Here is a 25,840-nt window from a genome sequence, read left to right on the forward strand (position 1 = left end):
ATCATCACTCTGGCTTGCTGAGCACTTATTGACCTTCAGTAACTGTACAAGATAGAAATTTGCGAAGAAACACCTTTAAAATCATCCCTCTGGCTTGCTGAGCACTTATTGACCTTCAGAGACATGACCTTGTAAACAAACTTGACCAAAACCCTAGACCTAGGAATTTGACCTCAAGACCAAGACAAGCCTGAAAGAGATTAAGGACTGAAATGACTTTGATCCAGCAATGCCAAGAGGGGGACAAAGACACCAGCTCCTCCATCAGGGTTATAGCATGCCTAATGGGAATGCAAAAATTAACACTGATGAGACACCTACTTATGCAAATGCAAAGAGCTTTGATCGCTGATGGAGGGCTACAAGATCGACTCTAACACACACCAGAATTTTCCTGGCTCTGTCAGAAATTTCCAACACCAAGGGTTCTTATTGAACTGATTTTACACCCATAATGCTCGAATTCTTCCAATATTCGCCCTACAATTTTCAAAGATTAACACAACAAAAAAAAGCAGCAGAGAACAACAATTTCTTTGGTAAAATGGAACAACAAGTAGACGTAACAACTAAATTCCATAATGTCAAGTAGGATTTCCATGATAATTAATAATATTAATTCTAAGACTATCATATTGCCACATTTCATTTGAGCATGGGATATCATAGCAACATATCAAATCGAGTAAGTGGAATAAATATAGCGCATGCAAAGGCATAATGGGAATCCTTCCTCTCCTTAAAAAGAGAGGTCACCTACGACCGAGTAGACAGGGATAGTGTTGTTCTGATGGCAAGGCAAGGGAGGTAACAGTACAATATTAAATGAAACAGAGTATGCATATAAATGATAGGACGACAAGAGGTATGGTTATAATGAGAGCGGAGTGTGTAAACATAGTTATGAATAAGAGATAAGACACTTGAATTGATGATAAGTTATTCGAGAAAGAAAAGGATAGCAATATGCCAAAAGGATGCTCTTGTCACACGGAATCTGTCAAGGGTGCGGACACGACTGACCTTCCTAGAAGTCTAAGACATTCTAATGACAAACAAGACAAAATGGAGTGATCTTTCTCTAAATACACCTTTTACAACATGAAAACTACAAGTGTTTAGGCTTACCTTATTCCAAAACGCTGTTGTTGAAGTCCGTTCTTGACGATCCGGATGAGCTCCTCCTTCAAGTCAATTCCTGCAACCACAAACAATCAAACAATTACCAAGCACTTGCATTTCATATAATAAAACATATATTCAACATGCAGACCAAGGAACACATGAAATAACTCATTAACACAAGCTATTGAGAAAAATAAACCAGTTTGTATTAATAACGAAACAAAGAAACTCTTACAACCTGGCCTTGGTGTTGTGCAAGTTCCTCCCAGGGTCCATCAAGGGTTTTCCTCTACTTTGACAAAGCTCACCCTTCCCAAGTAGAATCAAGTGAAGACAATCTCTCCTCACAAAGGCTCTAATGGAAGACCTAAATCCTGCAGCATTTACCCAAAGAAAATGTATAGCTCCAACCTCCCCTCCTTCTGGCTCAATGCCTTTATTTATAGTGCTGTAAAGAGGTTATTCAGGTCCACTATCAATGGGATCATCCCCCTCTATGGGTGGGATAGCTCCCTTATTGATGGGATAAGTTCCCCCTTAATAGAGATACATGAACCAACTGGAGGCGCATCCATTTCATCAAACCGACCTCTAGAATGTTCTAGAAGTAACCACAAGTAACTTTTTCAAGATAAAACTCGCGCATTTTGCCTTTTACAGAGGGACGCACCTGTCCCTTAACATACAGAGCGTCCATGGACGCAGATTTTGTGAACATGGTCAGCGTCCCCGCAGGTAAGGCTAGAGAGAACCTGCGACCCCAGAGATAAACATAGTTTTTACAAGACTTTCTCTCTTCTTTGAGTTTGAGATGGATAACAGAGGCATGAGACTTGCCTAAGAGGGTAGCATGACTGTTGATTTGAGCCATACTAACTGTAAGTAGTCAAGGTGACATTTTTTAGTGTAACAGATTGCCCCCTAAAGTGCGAAGCCTGGAATAGAATAGGGTTTTGTAATTCTAGGAAGGGTGAAGCGCTTTATCATTTCAAGGATTGTCTTGTGGATGGCCTGGTTGGAACCTGCAATTTTCAACACAAAATACATGGATAAGATTATATCATCACTGAGGTAGGCATTCCCATACTCAGATTCAAAACTTTAACTAATGGACTAACTATTCTGATACAGGAATGATCTTGCAGTACATCATTTTTATAGACTTTTGTAGACACAGTATGGACGCAGCCATCTGTTTATGATTAGTCTACATAGACAATGAATACAAAACTCCTCGCAGCCTGGATGGTAGAAACTAGATCCAGGGTCTTCACTTCTACTTCCCGAATTGGTACGATTCTAGCCATGTGATTAAATGATTCGATGTCGAACATGGTAGAAACCACTTGATTACCAGTCAATGATGTAAACTGTTAACAAGCGTGAGAGAAACCACCAGTAATGTCAATGGTTCTCAAAGTACCAAGCACAACCCGTGAAATGTGAATAGATGTTTTGATGTCGAACACTTCACGGAATCCTTTGATCGAAAGTCAATGATGTAAACTGACGTCAAAGGCGAGAAACCTGCCATTGATGCATGCAGACTTCAAGGTACTGTCGATTCCTAAGTCATCTTTCTAGATAATGTGTCGATGTCGATAGAAAGCGACCCGTTGCAGGCAAGCCCGCAACACGAAATCATTGTTCAAGTTGAAGAAATGTTGCTGTAAGGACTGACTCAGGGATGGTCAAATGGATGACAAGTATTTTGCAGATGAAAGTTTTGCTTGCAGACCTCTTGAACACATAACGACACAACAGATGGTTTGGTGACGAATAACTCAAAGTTGATCCCTGAACCCGGTTAAAGATTTTCAAAGTGATTTGGTCAACTGTGAGGTAAAAGATTTCCCAACCCAGGTGAATGAAAAGTGTCGTGTTCAAGAGTGGTAATAAAGTTTCTTCTGAGACAAAAGGTGACAAATAGGTTCATTCTTCTCTTTTTTCCCCCACCATTTCTGGCAAGTACCTCTTTATTTTTAACAAGCTTGAGGAGGATAACATATGCTTGATTATAAGCTCATCCTTCGGACGAGTCCAACCTAGTTTAAATTCAAACCGTAGGAAGGAGTGGTTCGTTCCTGTTTGTAATTGAACAGGTCCTTTACTGTAAAAGTTTACTGTAAAAGTTTAACGAGCCCAGTATAGGAGAAACTTGGCGTTTTTCATTTTTAGAGAGTCTGAAAAACTTAAGGAAACTCCACGTTGAACTTTTTCGTATATTTGTGTCCCTCAAGCCCGAAAAAGTATAAAATAATACCTGGGGGAACCGCTTGATCTTGCGACCAAGGAGTACTTTCATAATAGTGTCGTTAACTGAAAAGTAAAAAGCGATCAAAGACACGTCGTTTTATTTCCTTATCGAGTTTGAAACGACAAAAACCCGGCAATCTTTTCCTGATTTTGCGGTCAGAAAAGAGCTAAAAGGGGACCGTCTTTTAATTCCGTTTTAACGAGTGAAAAAGAAACACTCGGCGATCTTTTCATGTTTTAGGAGTCAGAAAAGGGCTTAAAAGATGACTCTGAAATTTTGTTTGTGAAAAATTACAATTTCCCTCGAAATCCCTTGTCCTGCACAAAAGCGACACATTACTCATACCTGTTTAAAATAGGCAAAAATACATTTGAAAACATCTTTTCATGGTAAAAAATGAACTAATTCATCCAAAAAACCTATAAAAAGACCTTTTACCATGTCATTTTTACCGTTTCACTGTTGAGGTTGAAAAAGGAGCTTTTGACAAGAAACTTCCCGTGGTTGCTGCGGAAAATCTGACCGTCGGAATCGAACGCCGCTTCACCGAGGTATTTTACACATCCCACTCTTCATTTTTATCCGTTTAGTTTTTTGTTTTTGGTCTCTGTTTCATTTTTTGGGGGGGTTTTGGGTTCAAAATGCGCCCCTCGGCGGACGCAGGTGCCCTTCGGGTGACCCGCGTCCCCCGACTTTTTCTCACACGGGAAAAAGGTCGGGGGACGCAGTCCACCTTCAGGCGAGCTGCGTCCGGACGCCCTGTGCTACAAAGCCGGGGTGCGTCTTCCGCAAAGGGCGCATTTCAAAACCCTAACTCTCTCAAAAAACCACCAAATTTTCTCAAATTAATTTCTAATTGACTCTTTTGATGTGCAGGACCTAAACATGTTAGACTGGAGAGAGAGAGAGCACGTAGAGGACGATGAAGCTGCGATTAACCACCAACCCTCTCTGGATGCCTTAAGAACATGTGGATTGTACAAATATTGGACCATACCGGGCATGAGGGGCCAGGTAAGATTTTTGGAATGGCTGGTTGAGCGATGGAACGTTCAAGATCAATGTTTTTACATTGGAGGGCACCAGCTCGAGATAGAGCCCTCGGATGTATACTTTCTCACTGGCTTGCCAAACAGAGGTGAGCAACTCAACCTTGCGGGGACCAGGCCGGGTGGCCAATCCCTTGATGATCTCCGCGAGGAGTGGTGCAGACCAGGGACTCGCCATAAAAAAGGCGTGGAGATAAAGCACATCGCTCTGGCGGAACTTAGAGTTATTGCATTTACGGTCACCAGGATTTGTGGCGCGGCCGCCTTGCACATTGCTCCGGATCCCAAATGCGGATGGCAGTTGACTGTTACCAAGGCACCATCTTCAACTGGTGCGAAGCTGTGTCGGCTCATATGAAGAGCCAACTGACCAAGGCAAAGAACGGACGACTAAAGACTTTTGGATATGGGCCTCTAGTCGTGAGCTTTGCCTTGGAGAGAGTTCCTATGCTGATCCCTCAGCAACTCACTGTTGATGACTTGGGTCCTCGGGAGCCAAAGCTTGTTCGATGGGTTGCGGTGATGGCCCGGCATCCTGACGAGGGTGCTGCAGTGGTTCGATTCTCAGACAGTTACTTCGACTGGCTAGAGGGCCAGCTTTTTGTGATACAAGACTTTCCATATGCCGGAATGGATTTCAGAGGTGATCCGGACATGGTTCTTCCACAGGGAGAACAATGGGATGACAGAGGTACTTTCATTTTCACAAGTTTTCTAATTATGTATTTTTTTATTTTTCATATATATCGTCTCAAAGTAACAGTAAAATTTTAAAAATGCAGATGTTGGACCACAGCGTCCAGCCAATCTCCGGCCTTACGACAGACGACATCCAGCTGCACCGGCACCGGCCCTACAGGATGCGACAGCAGAAGTACTAGCTGATTTGGAGCATGATCTAGAGCGTCTCACGGCAGATATACCTGAGACTGCTATGGACGATATTCCTATGAGGCTTCAGCGCTTCGTAGTTGCGGTCCCTGGACCGTTTAGGAGATTTTTGCGTAAGGTAGCGCGCGCAGTGGTGTCGTACCGAGAGCACCACCAGTGATTGACTAGTCACTTTTGTAGTCACATGTGACATTTTTGACTTTTTGTACTGTCATTTTGCCGATCATAAGGTGTGTTAAACCTATGATCGAAGACGATGTATATATTTTTGGACACACTTCTATCTATATCTATATATCACTATTACCGGCTTATCTTGTTTAACATGTATGATGAAATGTCTTTTAAATTTACTTGCATGATTATTATAAATGTCTGTCCAACACTCGAGAAGCAATTGCATCTGCTAATGTATTCAAAGACCTTGGAATATGTTGATATTCAATGTAATCAAATTCACGTTCCAAGAGACGCACTCTCAAAAACAACCTTAATAACACAGGATTTCTAATGGCATAAACTCTATTAAGCTGTAATACAACAAGTTCAGAATCTAACCTCACTATCAAACGTCGAATTCCAAATGAAATAGATTCGGATAATAATTCAACCACTGCACTGTATTCTGCAATGTTATTCGTTGTTTGACCGAGGCTTACCCCATGCATAGAAACTAACTCGTCAGAGGGCGAATAGATAACCCAAGCTGCGGAAGAGATATTCCGTGTACTACGACAAGCACCATCAGCAAATCCAATGTATGTTTGGAGAGGCGTCGACATCTACAATATCAAGAGTAAAACCAAGATGAGCCAAAATAATGACGAAAAACCACACTCGCTAAGCTAAGCACACTGACTAAACTAACACACTTGCTAGCTAGAAAGGAAATCTAACCTATCTAAAAATTTCTCCATCCATCATTTTAAGCATAATACCTCTTTAGGTAAAGTCCATTTCTGGGTTTGCCCAAAGAGTCCCCATCAAAATCAACTAACTCATAAGCCCCTTTTGCTAGCTTTCGCTTTACAATGTAGGGCCCATGCCACATGGGAACGAATTTTCCAGCACCTAGCTTATCGTTCGCTTGATCATATAATAGTACTAGGTCTCCTTCCGAAAAACTTCGAGGGGTTACATTTTTATCGTACTGAGCTTTCATTCGTTTCGCGTGAGTCTCGATAGCTAAAGTAGCGTCACGTCGAGTCTCATCTAATTTAGCCAAGTATAACAACCGTTTCTCCTCTTCGGAAGTAGCTGGAAGTAATTCGACAGCCATTTGAAGTGATGGGATTTCGCACTCAATAGGTAACACAGCTTCTAAGCCATAAACTAGCTGAAAAGGGGTGAAACCTGTTGAATTTTTCACTGAAGTTCGATATGCCCATAGCGCCGAAAATAACATGTTATGCCAATTCGTTCGATGGATACCAATGATCCGTCGAATCATGACGACTAGAACTTTGTTGATTGACTCAACCAAACCGTTGGCTTGCGGATAATAAGGTGTAGAGCTATCGTGGCGCAAACCAAGCTGGCTTGTAAGCTCAGTCATCATGACATTTCGAAAATGGCTTCCATGGTCCGTAATGATTGCTTGTGGGACACCAAACCTAGTTATGATATGATTGAATACGAAAAGTGCAGCTGTCTTGCCGCTTGCGTCGAATGTAGGCATCGCCTCGGCCCACTTAGTAAAATAATCAACCGCAAGGATGATATACGCATGCCCCCCGGCCGAGTGAGGGTTACAAGTAATAAAGTCAATGCCCCATTTGGCGAATGGACCAGCGGCAATTATAGGGTGGAGAGGAGCAGGTGGAGCGCGCATCTTGCGATCAAACACTTGACAGTTGTGGCATTTTCTGACGGCAAGGATACAATCTTTAAACATAGACGGCCAGAAATAGCCAGCGCGCAACACCTTCTGAGCTGTGGCATACCCAGACATATGACCGCCACATGCTCCAGAGTGACAATCATTCAAAACTCTCTCAGCCTCATCGTGAGTTAAACAACGTCGAAAAACTAAGTCTGCCCCCAGGCGATAAAGTGTATCTCCAATAATTCTGTATTGCTGGGATTGAAACCGAATTTTTCGACGGTTTTCCTTGGAAGCTTCAGGCCGAAAGGTTTGGGTTTGGAGATAGATGATTATATCCCCATACCACGGATCTACAGTGCTAATAAGAAACAAAGATTCGTCCGCAATGGACTCCTCTGCCACAGTCTCTGTGTCAGCACTCGGGAAATCACACATCAATTCCGCAAGAACTAAAGATTTCTTAGACTTGGACTTCTCAAACTCCAAGTCGAACTCTTGCAGGATGACGATCCATTTAGAGTACTTGCCCCCTAGCAGTTGTTTTGTCAAGATATAAATCATAGGGTTGCAATCCGAAATAACAGTAGTTTTGCGGAGAAGAATGTAGTGACGAAAACGCTGGACAGCTTGAACGGCTGCCAGGGCCAATTTCTCCACATGTGAATATTTTAACTCAGTTGGATTTAAGGTTCTGCTAAGGTAATATATCACATGCTCTGCCTTGAATTCATCTTCTTGAACTAACACCATTCCAATGGTGGAATGCGAAGCTGCGAGGTATAAGAAGTAGTCCTGGTTGTAGTTGGGAGGATGCAATAACGGTGCATGGGTCAACGCGTGTTTTAATGCATCAAAAGATTGTTGAGCAATCTCGTCCCAAAAGAATTGTACGTTCTGTTTCAACAACCGTGTAAAACCTTTAGTGACCTCGGCGTAGTTAGGGATGAATCGGCGTAAAAAGTTCGCTTTCCCTTGCAAACTTTGGAGTTGGCGCAAACTCGAAGGAGGAGGCAATTGGATGATAGCCTCGACTTTCGAGGGATCGACGCGAATGCCGGTTTTGGAAACAACAAATCCCAGCAATCGACCTGTTTCTATACAGAAAACACACTTGTGGGGATTCAACCGAATTCGATAATGCCTACACCTCATAAAGATTGCTCGTAAATGGACAAGGTGATCAGCTCGGTGTAAAGAATGAGCAGGCAAATCATCGAGATAGGGTTGCACAATGTGCTTGATGTCATGAAATGCATAAGACATGGCCCGTTGAAAAGTAGCACCGGCATTCTTAAGGCCAAAAGGTAATTTGCAATAAGCAAATGTCCCCCATGGACAAATGAATGCCGTTTTTGGTTGATCGGCAGGTAGAATATTGATTTGATTATAACCTGAGAAACCATCCATGAAGGAAAACATCTCACTTCCGGCACAATCATCAATAATTTGATCGATATAAGGCGTAGGATAGTTGTCTTTTGGACAAGCTCGATTGATATCCCTATAATCGATACAGATTCTTATTGTTCCTTGTTTTTTATTGACGGGAACAATATTCGATACCCAATCCGTTAACGGGATCGGATAAATGAAACCTGCTTTCAACAGCTTTTCGACTTCGGCTTTGATTGCAGCTGCTTTTCGAGGGTGAATCTGACGCAACCGTTGCCGAATGGGTTTAGCATCCGGGTAGGTTTTGATTTCATGAACAACAATGGCAGGATCGATTCCTGGCATTTCTTCGTAGGACCAGGCAAACACGTCGCGGAATTCTTGGAATAGGGCCTTGTAAGTTTGGATTTCTTCTTCAGTACATGCGGCACCTATATGAATGTTCTCCTCGATTCCGGGCTTCACTGAAATATCAATGGGAATAGTACGAGAAATATTCCCTAAATTCAGCTCTGAATCAGAATGTTTCGTTGGATCCTGAGCGTCTTTGACATATTCAGCGGTAAAGATAGATGAAAAATCATTTTCAAATGCATCATCCTTAGGTAAAAACGAAGATCTGTGATGGAGATCTTCCCATGGTAGATCATCTACACTTAGGATTTCGCGAAGTTGTTCGTCAGATGACACTTCTTCGGGAAACGTTATCCGTTCTAAGGGTGAGGTGAAAAGTGACTCTTCACTGACCACATTCATTTGGTCGGTTGAATGAAAGTCGGTAAAAGACATAAGAGCTTCATAAGCAATCTCATACGGACTCAACGGCATAACATCACCGAGTGAGTCTAGCTCAGAGTCAGAGGGAACATACCAAGGATCATCATAAATAATGTTTTCTGACGTGATCATATGAATTGTTGCGACTGAAGGGTCTGCATTGAGTGGAGGGAGAGGAAAAGTTCCCAGTAAACCGGAATCCTTAACTAAACCTACACCAATGTCCCTATAAGGGATTGTCGTTTTACCAACATGCTGGATAGTTTCTAAAGAGGTTGGGTCGGATGAAAAGTATGTCAGCTGATCAATAGTCACGATCTTACCGTTATGTGGAAACTTAATGACTCTGAAGACCGATGAAACGACCGCTGTCATAGCATATGACCAACTTCGACCCAAAAGAAGGTTGTAGTCTAGAGGGGCATCAACCACTTCCACATCCAGACTAACGGTTTTACCTTCGACCCCTATAGGCAATTCTTGTAGAATACCAAACGGACGGAACCCACGGCCATCAAAGGCCTTAAGGATGGTGGGGGATTGGTTCAACGAAGGAGAACCAAGCGATCTCCAACATTGAATCGACATAATACACGTAGAAGCTCCCTCATCAATCACAGTCCGATGAATAGGCCTGTTTTTGACTATCACTGGAATTTGGAAAGCCATTTGATGGGGGAGACGCGGTGTACTACTTTCTAGATCAAAGATCATTAGGTTCGGGTCCTGAACATCGACAGCTCCAATAGCCGACAAAAGCAATTTTCGTTGCGCTGGACATGATTGCAGCACTTCGAGTGCCGACATTGCTGAAGGTGAAACAGCTAAGTCTTCAACAATGTTGTAATTCTGGGCTGCTCTCGCATGTGGATTGAAAGCAGACCTTCGAAGTACACCCTTGGCGGGCGGCTTAATCACTAAGTCTGGGTTAGGTTTTTCGATCTGTAGTGGATCGGAACCAGGAGCTGAGGTTGATGGGTTAGAGTGAGAAGATTCTGCTTCTTTACCATCAACAGGAGCCTTACTACCATAATCTTGCGATCGAGTCGCAATCCTGACATGAGACATCATCAAAATGGGTTCTTCACTGGCATTCGAAGAAGAACCTATCATCTTATTTTCCTGCTCGGGAAATGGATTCTTTAACACAGCAGGAGTCGGAGAACCTTTAACTATTTTCACTACCTCGGCCCGATGAGGGCAGTCTCTCGTAAAATGATCTTCTTCACAAATGAGACAAGGATAACGAGGTTTGCGTTTTTCGTCATTGGTTTCCGACTTTTCTGTTTTCTCCTTTGGAGCCTTGTCTGCTTTAGCCTTCTTCTTTCCTTTCTTCTTTCCACCGTTTTTGGATTTGGCCGTAGATGACTCTACAGCGTGAATGTCGGCGGTAAGTTCAGGAGGAGAAGACTCTCCTGTCGGAGAATCAGGCAAAGTGATAATTGGAGTATTGGAGGTCTTGGAAGACTTCTTCTTACTCTTCGTAGTCACGATACCGATCATACCATCAGCGGCATGAGATCCCGAAGGAGCAGCAGCGATTTGGTTTGACTTTGGAAGATCCGGAATTTTCTCGTGTAACGTACCCGACTGAGTGTAAACTAAGTCAAGGTATTGTGCCTGAGCAATGACTTGCTCCTCAGTAACTACGCCGGCCTTAGCTACATCTTCAGTAATTCTTGGTAATAATGATTTTACAAACCATTCAGCTAAAATTTGGTCCGGGATAAAAACTTTCACTAATCTTCTTCGACGTCTCCACTCATGGATGTGATCAGAAATGTACGTGGATGTCGATTGTTTTAGCGAAGTTAATAATTCTGTACCATTATCGTATCTGACTGGTAACTGAAAATGAGTTAAGAATGAAGTAGCTAACTGGCTAAAGTTGTAAAAAGAAGCCCGTGGTAACTCAATGTACCACTTGGCTGCGAGACCAATGAGTGTACGCTGGAAAAGACGTAAGCGGATAGAATCATCTGAGATGGAATTTGATGCACACCAGAGGTGGTAAGTCATCACGTGATTAGACGGATCCTCTCCAGACTTACCTTCGAACTTGGGTATATCGCTGGGCAACTTATTTGGCATTGGCGGCCAGAACGGAAGATATTGAATTGGATCGTTCGTTAGGCGCGTCAAGTCGGGTAAATCTAAAGTCGCAATAAACGGTAACTGCCGGTTAGGATCTCTAAAACTCTGAGTCACAATACCAGCCCCAGGAGGAGGATATCCAGGATAACTAGGAACAGGAGTCGCATTTGGGATATTATATCCTCCTGGAAAACCAGGATTAACCGGACCGTACTGGGGTTGCTGAGGTGGTTGATAATTGTACCCAGGATACGGTTGATACTGGTAAACCGGTTGTTGGGCAGCTTGCCCAGGTTGATACTGTCCCTGGTACGGAGGTTGAACAAATTGAGGTTGAGTAGTAACAACCGTACTTGTACCAGGTTGGCCTGCAGGCATCTGGACTGTGGTTTGAACCGTGGGTCCAGACAACGGTACAGATGTCTGAGGAGCGGTTACAGGGACAGTAGAAACCGGAGCTGCCGATACTCCAGAAGTAAGCATGGTAGATGAAGCGGTAGTTGCTGCAGCCGTGTGAGGAGGAGTACTAGGTGCAATTGGCGGCTGAGTAACTACAGAAGTTACAGGGGTCTGAACACTTGACTGGACAGGTTGCGGTTGCTGGGGTGGACCAGGAACTGCAGGTTGTCCTGCTTGAGGTACCGACTGTATACTTGGTTGCGACATCTGTTGACCCTGTGACGGATCCCATGTTAACATTCCAGGGTATTGACTCGTAACAGGTTGAGGATACTGAGATCCATAGCCGTATTGAGGATAGGGTTGATAACTGTAAGGTGTAGTCCCATATGATTGCCCTTGAGGTGGTTGATAACCTTGACCAGGGTATTGACCCGTAGGTTGATAACCTTGAGGTAAATACGAATACTGGGGTTGACCTTGACCTTGAGGTTGGTATCCTTGAGGTTGATACCCTTGGGGTTGATACCCTTGGGGTTGCCATCCTTGAGGTTGCCATCCTTGAGGTTGATATTGATACTGAGGTTGACTTTGGGGTACATATTGAGGCTGGGGTTGATACCCTTGAGGTTGCCCCCCAGTCACAAATGAAGTACCTTGAGGTTGCCCCCCAGGCGGTAATTGGCCACCTTGAGGTTGGTTAATGGGAGTTGAACCTGACATCATATAAACTTCACCTATACTCAATGGTACATTACCACTGTTTCCAACTAATAACCCATGATCAACAGGTTGAGGAGATGCTCCCGCAAAGGTACCAGAAAGTGATTGATACCCAGTAGGAACAGAAGGACCGCCATGTAAAAATGATTCAGGACTTTGTGAAAACACAGATGACTGACCAGACATATTTACAGGAGAATGAATTCCTCTAGGTGGAACCGGAGTACGAGGTGTAGAAAAACCTACTGAGTTGTCTAAAAAATTGGTTAATGCAAGGTACCAAGATTCACTTCTAGGAGGACTGTAAAAGATGGATTCACGCTCCCTTAGATCAAGGGTAATTAGATCTTCAGAATCAGAAACGCCTATTTCTTCCTCTGGAACAAGTTCTTCTATAGCAATTAATCCAACAGGAAGATTTTCGGTGATAATTCTTTCTATTCTTGGTGAATCAGGAACACTAGGAGTTGGAGTAACAGGTTCTGAAATTTCAGGTTCTTCGCCTGTTTCACTGGCAGATGAAAAACTACCAGCAAGCTCGGAAACTGTAACAGCTTCGGGATTGTAACCTGTTTCTAATCTTTGGTAATCTGGATGGACTACCAAAGAAGATTCTCCTTCTTCAGGTGAACCTACTCTACTGCCACTAGGAGGAGTTACAAGGACCTTTAAACCCTCTAAATAACTGGGGTCGTCTCGAGGAGGTGAACCCCTAAGTTCACGGGATCTTCTCAACAATTCGGCCACAGATACAACTTCAGGAGACTGGCCCGCAATGCGACGGGACCTTCTCGGTAATTCCGCCACAATTAAAGATTTTAACTACAACACACGAAATCAAAGTAAAAAATTTCAAATCAAACCACCTAAAGTCTTCTAAAGAACCAATCAAATTTGAAGCACACGCCTAAATAATCTAGAGCGTCAAACCACACACAAACAGTAGTCTTCCGGACCAAAAGCGCTAGTTGGTGATTAGGCCCAACCTCGCAGGATTCAGTACAGAAATAGTGGGTGGAACAGTTACCCCGGCAACCTGCTTAATGAATAGACTGGACCAAGTTCCTCCACTTTAACCGTCTCGAAGTGAAGCGAACCCCCCAGAAAATCCAAGTGAGTATAACCGACGTCTGCTCCAGGTACAGTGGGACCTTCCCTCCACCGTCACCTTGGGTAGAATCCTAGATATTATGGCCACTAAGGTTACCAATCACAACAATTACACCTGGGGGAACAGTCTAAACTCCGACAGCACGCAAGGGCAGAGTAGCAAGCTCCAATCCCCTTACCGGCTCCTTGACAACAATCCAAGGTTTACCGATAAGTGACCCCTGGCTCCTCGACAATGGTTAATCCGAGGTTTACCGTTTGTAATACGTACTGCCTGGCGTCGTTCCCAACGAGGGAGGAATGATCCCCTCACTGGTTCGGACACGAGCTCGTGTTTCTCCTTTAAGAGGAGCTTTCCCAGAATGTAACTGAAACAATTGGATTTGTTCTACTCAAGATAGACTATCTGTTTGGTTTTGTAGTCTTGGAGAGTTAAGTACTCACCTACTCCAAGACCCTAGCCTAAGCTATGTTGGTGCTTCAGAGCCCTAGAAAAATAAAGATTACTAGATTGATTTTAATTTAAGCGTTACTTTTAAGGTTGTTTCTTAAGTCAAAAGGTGATGGAAGTGAAACTAGTGGTGTGTTGACTCGACTCGAAACCACTACAAAATGCACCTAAAATGATTTATCCACTACTTTACTTTTTCGATGAATTGCTTAACTAAAAAGTTGAGAGAATGCAATCTTTATAAAAGCAACTTCTTAATTGAAGACAATCAAAGAAACAATTCGTTTTTCTTTTCCAAGCATAAAAACATAACTTCTCTTTACATGCACGAAAAAACTCTTTTCTTCTTTTGAAAACAAAAAGCTACTTGAAACAAGACTTTTTAAGAAGATGTTTTTGTATTTTTCTTTTAATAAAGCAAGTAAATCTAATATAACCAAAAATCAATCTTAACAACTCTTAAAATCTATGAAAATGCACTCATAAGCAAACTAAAGGCAAATTTACTCTAAGCAATCTTAACGAGGCCAAAACTAACAATGATTATTTCTAAGGTGTTTTACTTGATCACAATCAAATCAAGGACTAGCTTATTGCAGAACCAAAAACTAGTCAAAACAAAATTCTAATCTTTTTGTCCTTTTTGAAAATGGAAATCAATACTTTAAAAACAAGCAATTCGAAATTTGACCCAAAACAACTCAAATGGCAAGTTGCTCACACAAGGAGACTTTACGACAGGCTCAACTTCTAAGAAGGTTGACTAACCAGAGATATCTAAGGCTGGACAACTTTCTAAGCTCAAAGTCACTACAAAGCCTTTCAAAAATCAAACCCTAGGTCTAAACTTCGTTGAAAACCACTAAAACACTCAAAGCTCACAAAACTAGTTCAGGTGAGAATTCTTGACAGGGTACTAAAGGATCTGGGCAGAAAACACTAAGGAAAAACAAAATCTAAAAGTAATTTAAAGCAAAAATGGAATTTTCTTAACTTTTACAGGAAGACGCAGGCCACCCGTTGTCACAGGTGCGGCCCCGCACTGTGCAGTCGACAACAGCGCGTCCAAGGACGCACTGTGCAGCACACAGAGACTGCGTCCTTCTGGAAAAAGGAAGAAAAACTAAAGCCAACTAAATCTACAGCTAAGCCACCCAAATACTAATTCTCACAGTCAAAAACCAGAAAATAAAAATGATTTTCTCAAAGCAAAGTTCATATAAAGGAAAAGACTCTCTCATTAATGGATTCCCCAGCGGAGTCGCCAATTTGTCACACGGAATCTGTCAAGGGTGCGGACACGACTGACCTTCCTAGAAGTCTAAGACATTCTAATGACAAACAAGACAAAATGGAGTGATCTTTCTCTAAATACACCTTTTACAACATGAAAACTACAAGTGTTTAGGCTTACCTTATTCCAAAACGCTGTTGTTGAAGTCCGTTCTTGACGATCCGGATGAGCTCCTCCTTCAAGTCAATTCCTGCAACCACAAACAATCAAACAATTACCAAGCACTTGCATTTCATATAATAAAACATATATTCAACATGCAGACCAAGGAACACATGAAATAACTCATTAACACAAGCTATTGAGAAAAATAAACCAGTTTGTATTAATAACGAAACAAAGAAACTCTTACAACCTGGCCTTGGTGTTGTGCAAGTTCCTCCCAGGGTCCATCAAGGGTTTTCCTCTACTTTGACAAAGCTCACCCTCTCCCAAGTAGAATCAAGTGAAGACAATCTCTCCTCACAAAGGCTCTAATGGAAGACCTAAATCCTGCAGCATTTACCCAAAGAAAATGTATAGCTCCAACCTCCCCTCCTTCTGGCTCAATGCCTTTATTTATAGTGCTGTAAAGAGGTTATTCAGGTCCACTATCAATGGGATCATCCCCCTCTATGGGTGGGATAGCTCCCTTATTGATGGGATAAGTTCCCCCTTAATAGAGATACATGAACCAACTGGAGGCGCATCCATTTCATCAAACCGACCTCTAGAATGTTCTAGAAGTAACCACAAGTAACTTTTTCAAGATAAAACTCGCGCATTTTGCCTTTTACAGAGGGACGCACCTGTCCCTTAACATACAGAGCGTCCATGGACGCAGATTTTGTGAACATGGTCAGCGTCCCCGCAGGTAAGGCTAGAGAGAACCTGCGACCCCAGAGATAAACATAGTTTTTACAAGACTTTCTCTCTTCTTTGAGTTTGAGATGGATAACAGAGGCATGAGACTTGCCTAAGAGGGTAGCATGACTGTTGATTTGAGCCATACTAACTGTAAGTAGTCAAGGTGACATTTTTTAGTGTAACAGCTCTATTGATGGTATTCTAGCAGAGAATGATACGATTGATCGAAAAACAACATCTCATGCATAAGGGTTCAAAACGGGGAAAAATTAAAGAAATAAATTCTCTAGTAAAAAGAAAGAATAAGAAGAGGGTATTATAGTAATATTTGACGATAAGATATAACTTAAATACCATAAGCAGAGCCTTTGCTGCTAGCAGGTGTCCATAGCCTCAGCAGGGTTTCTTTTTAACCCATATGAGCTAGGATCCTCAATTTATAAATGGAGAGTTCTAGTGCTGTTCTATAGAAGAGATCAGTGTGCTAACGTGGTAACCAAATGACCACACTACCATTCACTAGCATGTAGCAAAAGTGAATAGGTCAGCTCGTGATGAGACCTCCTGTTCCAAGGACATTCTGGCTATCCAATGGATGGTGTGGTGTCCATAATGGGAATGTCATTTTGCTACAGCCTTATGAACATGGTAGGATGGTTCGTAATGAGACTCCCTATCCTCCATCTAAAAACAAAATTTTGTTGTTATTACACATTTTTATGATAAATAGAGGGAGGCTCAATACTCCTTAAGAGCAGGGATGGTGGAAGAAGTTTAACATGTCAAATGATTAAAAAAATTATACCCATAGTCTTATTTATTAAAAAACAGAGAAGATTATAACCAGGAAGGGTGGAACCAGCATGGTATTAAGACGGTCAATCAGTATCAAGTACAACAGAAAGCTATGCAGTAAAGCAGTATATAAAAAATTGTGTCGCTTTCTTGTGTATAAATTCCCACTGTAGATCAATAGATTATGCAATATACTAAATAAAAACACAAGATCTACTTGTACAACAAACTTTGCGAAATCTTAATCGAATATGAGCAACATCAGTTAGAACACATATAACTAAGAATGAGAAATCAATCACACATGAACAAAGAAGAATAACCCAAGGAAAGCCACAACCTAAAACCCCAACCTGTGTATTATCATACAAGTGGAAATATGTTCAGTATTACAAAAAGAATCAGCACACAAGCTATCCCGCTCTCTCTGCAATCAAACAATACATCTCACAGACTGAATAGACACTAGATATGCCTTTCCTTAGCCCTCCAAGCCTCTTATTTCCTTGCGCAGTTTTTCTTAGGGTCCAATGATGCCACCTATGATATTGGCCTCATCACACACTCACTAAACTGAAGAAGTAATTGTGCAATCTCCAAGGAATGAATTCCTTCTGCATGCAAGAGATATTCAAAATGGCATATTCCTACAACTAATAGTACACTATCCCTCCATCTGATCTCAACTGGGTCTCTATCTGAACTGACATGCATGAGTTATTTATAAGAGAATATTCAGTTATCTGAAGTGCAGCAGTTACATGCATGCATGCATTAACTAAATGAACCCACAATTAGTTCAACAAACTATTTGAACTAATCTAACTAGACTTGACTTAGTTAACTGAGCCAACTAATGACAACTCAATATTACAACTCATCCTTATCTCTTTAACTGATGGATAAATTCCTTAATCAATGGAGAAACTATTGCATGACATCTCCACATAGACTTCATGTTTGATTTTCTACAACTAATTAACTCATGATGAATTAATTAATTATTTTACAAACAGCTGCTAAGATCAAATTCGAATTTTTACTTCTCTATTTTAGTTCAGGGACTAACTAAAATAGGAAGGTATCCCGAAATGCTATTTATAGCAGTGCTAAATTTAGCACTTCTATATTTATCATTTCTTGTTGCTATTTTCAACATCTTGAAAAGAATCTATCATCAAGAAGTTGTCCTATTAAAGATCATAATGTTAATGGTATTAAATCCCTTCATTAAAATCCATAAATTTTGTCCTCATAAAAGTAGTGTACATCATGCTATGAAAAGAAAACAAAATGAAAAACAAAAGAAAAATGGGGCTAAGCGTTTGAGTGAACATCGATCGTTCAGACAAGTGAAGAGAAATCACACAAAATAAAAAATTTGTTGTTCAATTGGAATTGAACAGCAGTTGTTCAATGAATTGAACAGTAGAGATATGCAAAAGGTGTTGTTCAATTGTTTGAAAAGTAATAACCACAAAGAGAAAAAGTGATGTTCAGTTGTTTGAACAGTAGTTGTTCAATTGAATGAACAACAAAACACACGAAAAAGAAAGTGATGTTCAATTGGATTGAACAAAAGTGGTTCAATTGGACTGAACAATAGTTGTTCAATAGATTGAACAACAGTTGTTCAATAGATTGAACATCAGCTGTTCAATTAACTGAACAAGAAAACAAAATCGAAAACGTGTTGTTCTATTAGATTGAACAACGACTGTTCAATAGATCGAACAACGGCTGTTCAATAGATTGAACATTAGTTGTTCAATTAAATGAATAACAAAACACGCCAAAAAAAGAAGTTTTGTTCAATTGGATTGAGCAACAACTATTCAATAGATTGAACAATAATTGTCCAATAGTTTGAAGAACAAAATGACACAAATTTTTTTGTTCAATTGGATTGAACAGTGGTTGTTCAATAGATTGAACAACAACTATTCAATTAACTGAATAGCAAAACAAAGAAAAAAGAAAGTGTTGATCAATTAAATGAACAACGACTGTTCAATAGATTGAACAACAGCTTTTCAATAGATTGAATAGCAGTTGTTCAATTAATTGAACAAAAAAATACGCCAAAAGAAAGTGTTACTCAATTATCTGAACAACAAAATCACGCAAAGAAAGAAGTGCTGCTCAATTGGATTGAACAACAACTATTCAATAGATTGAACAATACTTGTTCAATTAAATGAACATAAAAACCATGCAGAAAAGAAAGTGTTGTTCAATTGGATTGAACAACAAAACAACATCAAAAATAAAGTGTTCAATAGATTGAACAACAATTGTTCAATAGAGTGAACAACGAAATCATGCCAAAGTGAAAGTGTTGTTCCATTGATTGAACAGGAAAACAAGCAGAGAAAAGGAAAGTGTTGTTCAATAGATTGAACAACACCTATTCAATAGATTGAACAACAAAATCATGCCAAAAATAAAGTGTTGTTCAATTGATTGAACAACAAAACAAGCAGAGAAAAATAAAAAGAAAATAAAATCAAATCAACAATCATATTTACATATTTTACAGAGAAGAAATAATTTTATAAATATGAAGTTGTTGAAGGTTGCCTTCTGTAGCTAAAATTTGCATGGTGGGGTACTCACGTATTTGCTGGTAGAAAGATTCTCTGGTAAGTGGTTTTTGGTAGAGGTGCAACCGATGCCCATTCGCTTTAAAATAAGAACCAGACCAATCAATAGTGGTCAGCATAAGAGTGCCATTGTTGTGTACTTGCTTTATTTCATACGGGCCTAACCACGTAGTTTGTAGTCTGCTAGGGAAGTCTTGAAACCTGGAATCATAAAGAAGTGCCCAGTCGTCCTCATGAAATGTATTTTTCTTAATCATGGCATCATGTCATTTGGCTCTTTGGTGTTGAATAAGTGTTGTACGCTGTAGAGCCAGTAGCCAAGCTTCATCTAATTCATTCATCTACTGTAACTTATTAACCTGGGCTTGAGTTAAATCTAGTCCCACTTCCTGGGTTGTCTTTAGTGTTTGTATTTCAAATTCTATGGAAAAAATGGGTTCTTTACCAAATACCAGTTGATACAAAGAGTATCCAGTAGTGTTTCTCCAAGTTGTGTGATATGCCCAGAAGGCCCCTGGTAGTCAAGCAGTCCAGTCTCATCAATGTGATGAAACTGTCTTTGTGAGAATAGCATCAATAACTTTGTTGCTGCTCTCCATCTGCCCGTTCCCCTGCGGGTGATATGGGGAAGTAATTTTGTGTGTGATATGATGATTTTTCAATGTAGCAACAATCTTGTGACCCACGAATTGTGGTCCCCCATCAGTAATTACTTCTCTGGCTAAGTCATACCGCAAAAAAGATTCAAAAAGAAAGTTAATAACGGTTTCTTCTCTTTCTCTTGGTAACGCTACTGCTTCCACCCACTTAGGTACATAATCTGTTGCAACCAATATATATTATTACTGGTTGGATGGTGGTTTAAACAACCCAACGAAATCTAATGCTCAAAGCTCAAAGGGTTCTATCACCAACTGTGGATGCAGGGGCATTTCATTAGATTTGCTAGGGCGGCCCATCCTTTGGCAACTATCACATGCCTGGACAAATTTCTTAGCATATTTAACAATAGTGGGCTAGCAGAAGCCCATCTTTGGAATTTTATGTTTATTTCTACAGTCTGCAAAGTGTCCACCGCAAGGTCCATCATGGCAGGCTTTTAGGATATCATAAATTCTGTCCTCCCTGATGCACTTATGGATGTGCATATCAGATCCCATGTGGAAAAGGTATCCTCCAATCCAGGAGAAACTAGTGCTATGCTAAACAATCAATTTCCTTCAGCTGGGTGTCAAATGTTTGGGTAATTTTCCCATTGCTAAGTAATTTGCTACATCTGCATACCATGGTGTTTCTATGGCCACAACAAACAAATTTTCATCTGGGAACTGATCATCCACCGCCACTATATCATCTATCCTTGGCACTCATGAGAGGAAGTCTGCCACGAGGTTCTCCTTCCCTAGTCGATCCCTTATGGTTATGTCAAATTCCTGCAAAAGCAGTAACGAATGAGTCACTCTTCCATTTGTAATTGGTTTGTTGGCTAAATATTTAATGGCAGAGTGATCAGTATACAAAAATACATGATATCCAATTATATAGTGTCTAAATTTATTTATAGCATAAATAACAGCTAGAAACTCCTTTCTGTTACTGTATAATTCAACTCAACAGGAGTGAGGTTTTTGCTGATGTAATATATAGCGTAGGGTTTCTTGTCTTTTTCTTGGCCTAGAATAGCTCCAATGGTTGTGTCTGATGCATCTCATGAAATCTAGAAAGGTATATCCCAATTCGGGCCTCGTAATACTGGTGCTGTCGATACTAACCGTTTTAGATTTGTGAAGGAAGTGTCACATTTATCAGTCCATATAAAATCAACATTTCCTGTCATGACATATAAAGGTGCAACAATTTGTGAGAAGTTCTTTATAAATATATGATAATATCCAGCAAATCCCAAAAAACTACGTACATTTGTTTGAGTGCAGGGAGTATCTAATAAGAGGATTACATGTATCTTTGTTGGATCTACCTGGTTTCTAGCTGCTAAAATGAAATGACCCAGAATCAAGACCTCTATCATCATCATATGACACTTCTCATGAATTAAGCATAGCCTAGTAGGAATACATCGTTCTAGGACATTCTCCAATGTTTTTAATGCCTGATCAAAGTCATCTCCATAGGGTGTGAAATCGTCCATTTACACCAATCCTTAATTTATCAAGTCTACAAAAATACTGAGTATGGCTCTTTGGAATGTAGCAGGTGCATTGCACAATCTGAAAGGCAATACCCTATAAAAAAATGTTCCCCAGGGGTAGGTGAAAGTAGTTCTATCCTGGTCTTCAGGGGCAATTTGAATTTGGTTGTAGTCACTGAAGCCATCCAGGAAAGAGAAGAATTTATTTCCTGCTAGTGTATCAAGGACTTGGACAATAAATGGAAGGGGAAAATGGTCTTTTTTCGTTGCTCTGTTGGGTTCAGTCAATGCATATCCGCCATTTTCCATTCTTTTTAGGGACAACTACTGATGGAGAAACCCATTTACTGTCAGATATAGGATAAATAAAAATCACATCTAACAGTTTTTGAAGCTCCTCTTTCACAATATCCTTTAGATGAGGATTTAATCTACGTTGTGGCTTTCAAATGGGTCTTGCATCTTTTTCAGTGTAGATGTGGTGCATACAACTAAGGGTTAATCCCTTTCATGTCAGGATAGTCCCATGCAAAATCCCCTTTATACTTCCTAAGGATCTGGATACGTGTTTGTTGCTGGTCATTACTTAGATTACTATTAATGTTCAGGATTTTCCCTTGCTCGATTTTAATAGGTCTGCTATTATAGACAGTGGTTGTTGGTATCGGTTGGTTATTGATGTCTCTCAAGGAATCTTCTTCACTCTCATTGTCAAGGACTGCTTCAATCATCTGACATCTCAAATTAGACATTGCAGTAGGGTGACTGATAAAAGTGTTAATGACATCATCTTTTGTTTGATTTTTGAATTCAAGCGCATCTGCCATAGTCAATGGTGAATGAATATTTTCTTTTAAATATGTTGCTGTTTGTTTCCTAGTTTTTACAATGGTTAGGCTTGGTTGTACAGGAGGGTATAAAGCTATATTCTTAACAGCATTCCCTCTGGTTATGGTCATACTTCCTGTTCGACATCCTATATAAGCATCGGCTGTTGCTAGCCAAGGCCTTCCCAGTATTAAGGGATGTCCATCTAGCCGATTTCTTGGGTTAAAAATAAAAAAATTTGTCGAATATTCCTTCTGGCCTAATTACGGAATGGTCAGCAAGTTCCAGCAATGTAGTGGTTGGTTCTAAGGTTTTGATGCCAAGCACTTCACAAGATTTTATTGTAATAATGTTAATGGCTACCCCTAAGTCAACTAAAGGATTGGGAAAAGAGTGGCCATTTATTTGGACTGTGACAATGGGATTCCTTGGGTCTTCGTATTTTACAGGTGTCTCTTTGCCTAGTAATAAATCAGACAAAGTTCCAACGACATGGACAATTGGTGTTATTTTTGTTTTCCTCAAAGACTTCTTTGCACACAACTCTTTAATGGTTTTAACATATATCAGAATATCTTGAATGGCTTGGAGGAGGGTATTTTTATACAGATATTTTTGAGTTCACCCACAAGATCAAATTCAGGGTATTCAATTGGTTGAGGTATTATTAATCTTTCTAGGAATGTGGGGAGAAGTAACTATGATTTTTTCAGGATCCTTTTGCCTGATTATATCTTCTCCCTATTTTATTTGATGTTTATCTACATTCAAAGGCTTATTCAGATGTGTTTCTTTGACCTTAGGTTGCAAATTTTTGTCCTCATCTAGAGCAATTATGCGTCCAGATCTTAACTTAAGTTCATTACATTCTCTCAACTCAACTTCAGGGTCCAGACTCTCAATAGTTTTTACTGACTAGATTGGTCTATTGTTAGGATTTGGGTTGGGTTGAGCTGGGATTCACAGTCGTATATTACGTTCAGGATTTTGTTGTAATGTGTAAGGTGCTGGTAAGGTTGATTGAGGTAGAGGAACTGTTCCCATAGGCTAGTTGGTTGGGCCATGGTGGCATAGAAAATGCTTGAGGTGGCCAAGTAGAGAAAGGTTGCTAGTTCTGCCATGTTGCCCCTTAATACTGCTGAGAATTAAATTGTGAAAAAGGAAAGAACGAAGATAGTTCTGTAGGCATACCTATCAGACGTGCTTGCCATTGACGGTGCTAGTTCAACAGATATGCTGGTTCCACTTCCTCTTTTGCTTCCTTGAAAACTATTTTTAATCTAGGAAGTGATGGACAACTTTTCGTAGCATGATCCTTAGTGCAAATGGTGCATGTTTGTATCATATCTAACAAACATTCTCTATGATTATGTTTCTTTCTGCAACATGGATTGAAAATAGTCGGATTCTATTCTACTTTGGCCTGCTTTTGTTTGGCTTGCAAATTATCCAATTGTGTCGTCAAGGTCCCCAAGATATCAGTCTTGAAATCTTCCAGTAGATTTCTGATTTCAACTCGTGTAATGTTTCCTCGTGAGGCTTTCTTATCTCTAGTGATCGCATCACATCTGGTTGGTTTCAGCCTTGTACTACCTCTGGAACACCTGATGCACAATTGTATAATATTGTCATAGTCCTCTTGATAAATATCACCCTTCCCCATTAAATTTACTGTTTCTACCCATTAGTCTTTCATACCTTTGATCATCGTAGTTTTAAGAACTTCAGGGGGAAAATTTGCATAAGGAGATCTTTGCAGATTATATTGAAAATGTTCTACATATTCTTCAAGAGTCTCGTTAGTCTTGGCTACCATTTGAAATATTTCATCCTTCAGTTCTCTAGTTCGACAATAATCTTGATATTTTTTTAGAAAGGCTATTTTCATTTGGTCCGAGTCTATAATGGTACCTGCACCAAGCCTCATAAACCAACACAGAGCTTCTCCCTTCAAAGTATAGGGGAATAATTTCAGCTTTTGGGGGTCGGTACTGTAATCATATCCCCTACATAAAACATCAAATTCGAAAAGGAATGCATCAGGATTGGTGAGCTCCAGTATTGTAGCAATAATGCTACAACTCCTGGAGCTTCCTTCTCTAATTTTATCAACCCGGTAGCTCGTAACAAACTTGGAAGCGACGGTGTTGTATGCACAAGTATTAGCTCTTGCCGCAGCTGTCACTTGGCCAGCTGGCACAAGTCCGCTAGGGCTCAAGCCAACTTCTATGAGCTCTTAGAAGAAGCTTTTTAACCGATGAACGAAAGCTAACTCAAAGGAAATTAACCTACTGCAGAAAGGAACTGAAAGCCAACAAGAAACACAAACCCTAGCAAACCCTAATTCTACCAGCTAGTCCTACTGATGCAAAGGTGGGAATGCAAACTACTGAAAGAGGTGCCATTACTTCTAGGAAGGTGAGATGCATGTGTCTAGACTACTTTGATCTGAAGAGAACATATTTTTGTATTTTTGTTCAAGTTGTTGGAATTATTATGCATGTGCTTCTAGCTGGATCTTTACCGTGCAGGGGTAGATCAAAGGGGGGAAATGCTTGGAAGAGGTCAGGAAGGCTCAGAGAGGGTCGAAGGAGTCCCTAACATCCTTTCAGAGAGCTTCACAAAGTTTGGATGCCAAGCAACCGTGTTTATGAGCTACTACAGGAAGTCTGCAGGGGTTCTACAGGATGTTCAGAATTTCTACAGGAAGTTCAGTAATTCCTACAGGATGTTCTATCATCGGATTTTAAGGTGATGGGTGAGTGGAAGAGGCTGCATGGGTGGATAGGGAGGTAGGACAGGGGTTTGTAATGACTTAGGGACAAAGAGCTGAGATGAAGAGGGGTTGTGCAAAGCTAGGTTGTCTTGAAGAGGGCAGAGGGAATGGAAGGCGGAAGAAGGTAGAATAACGAGGGTAATAGAAGAGTTGAGAGACAAGGGGCCTAGTTTGGAGATGAGTAGTTGGCCTGGGCACGGCTTAGAAGGACAAGAGAGTGAGGGAGTAGCGCTGCACAGTGTAAACGAAACAAATCATCCACGTCCTACACATAACCGAAATATTATTAACCTATTCTAACTGTTTAATAAAACCAATGAACGACAACGTTATTCCTAAGGAGAAGCATGCATGGTACTGAAACAAAGAAACATTCCAAGAGGTCTGAACGCATGGAAACTTCTACGAACAAAAATATTGCATCAAAGATTGCATGTACTTGTAAACTGATGTTTT

Source organism: Pinus tabuliformis, chromosome 1_2 (genome assembly GCF_031772625.1).
Source record: "Pinus tabuliformis cultivar Carrire ecotype Pingquan chromosome 1_2, CPIR1, whole genome shotgun sequence".
NCBI classification, from domain to species: domain Eukaryota; kingdom Viridiplantae; phylum Streptophyta; class Pinopsida; order Pinales; family Pinaceae; genus Pinus; species Pinus tabuliformis.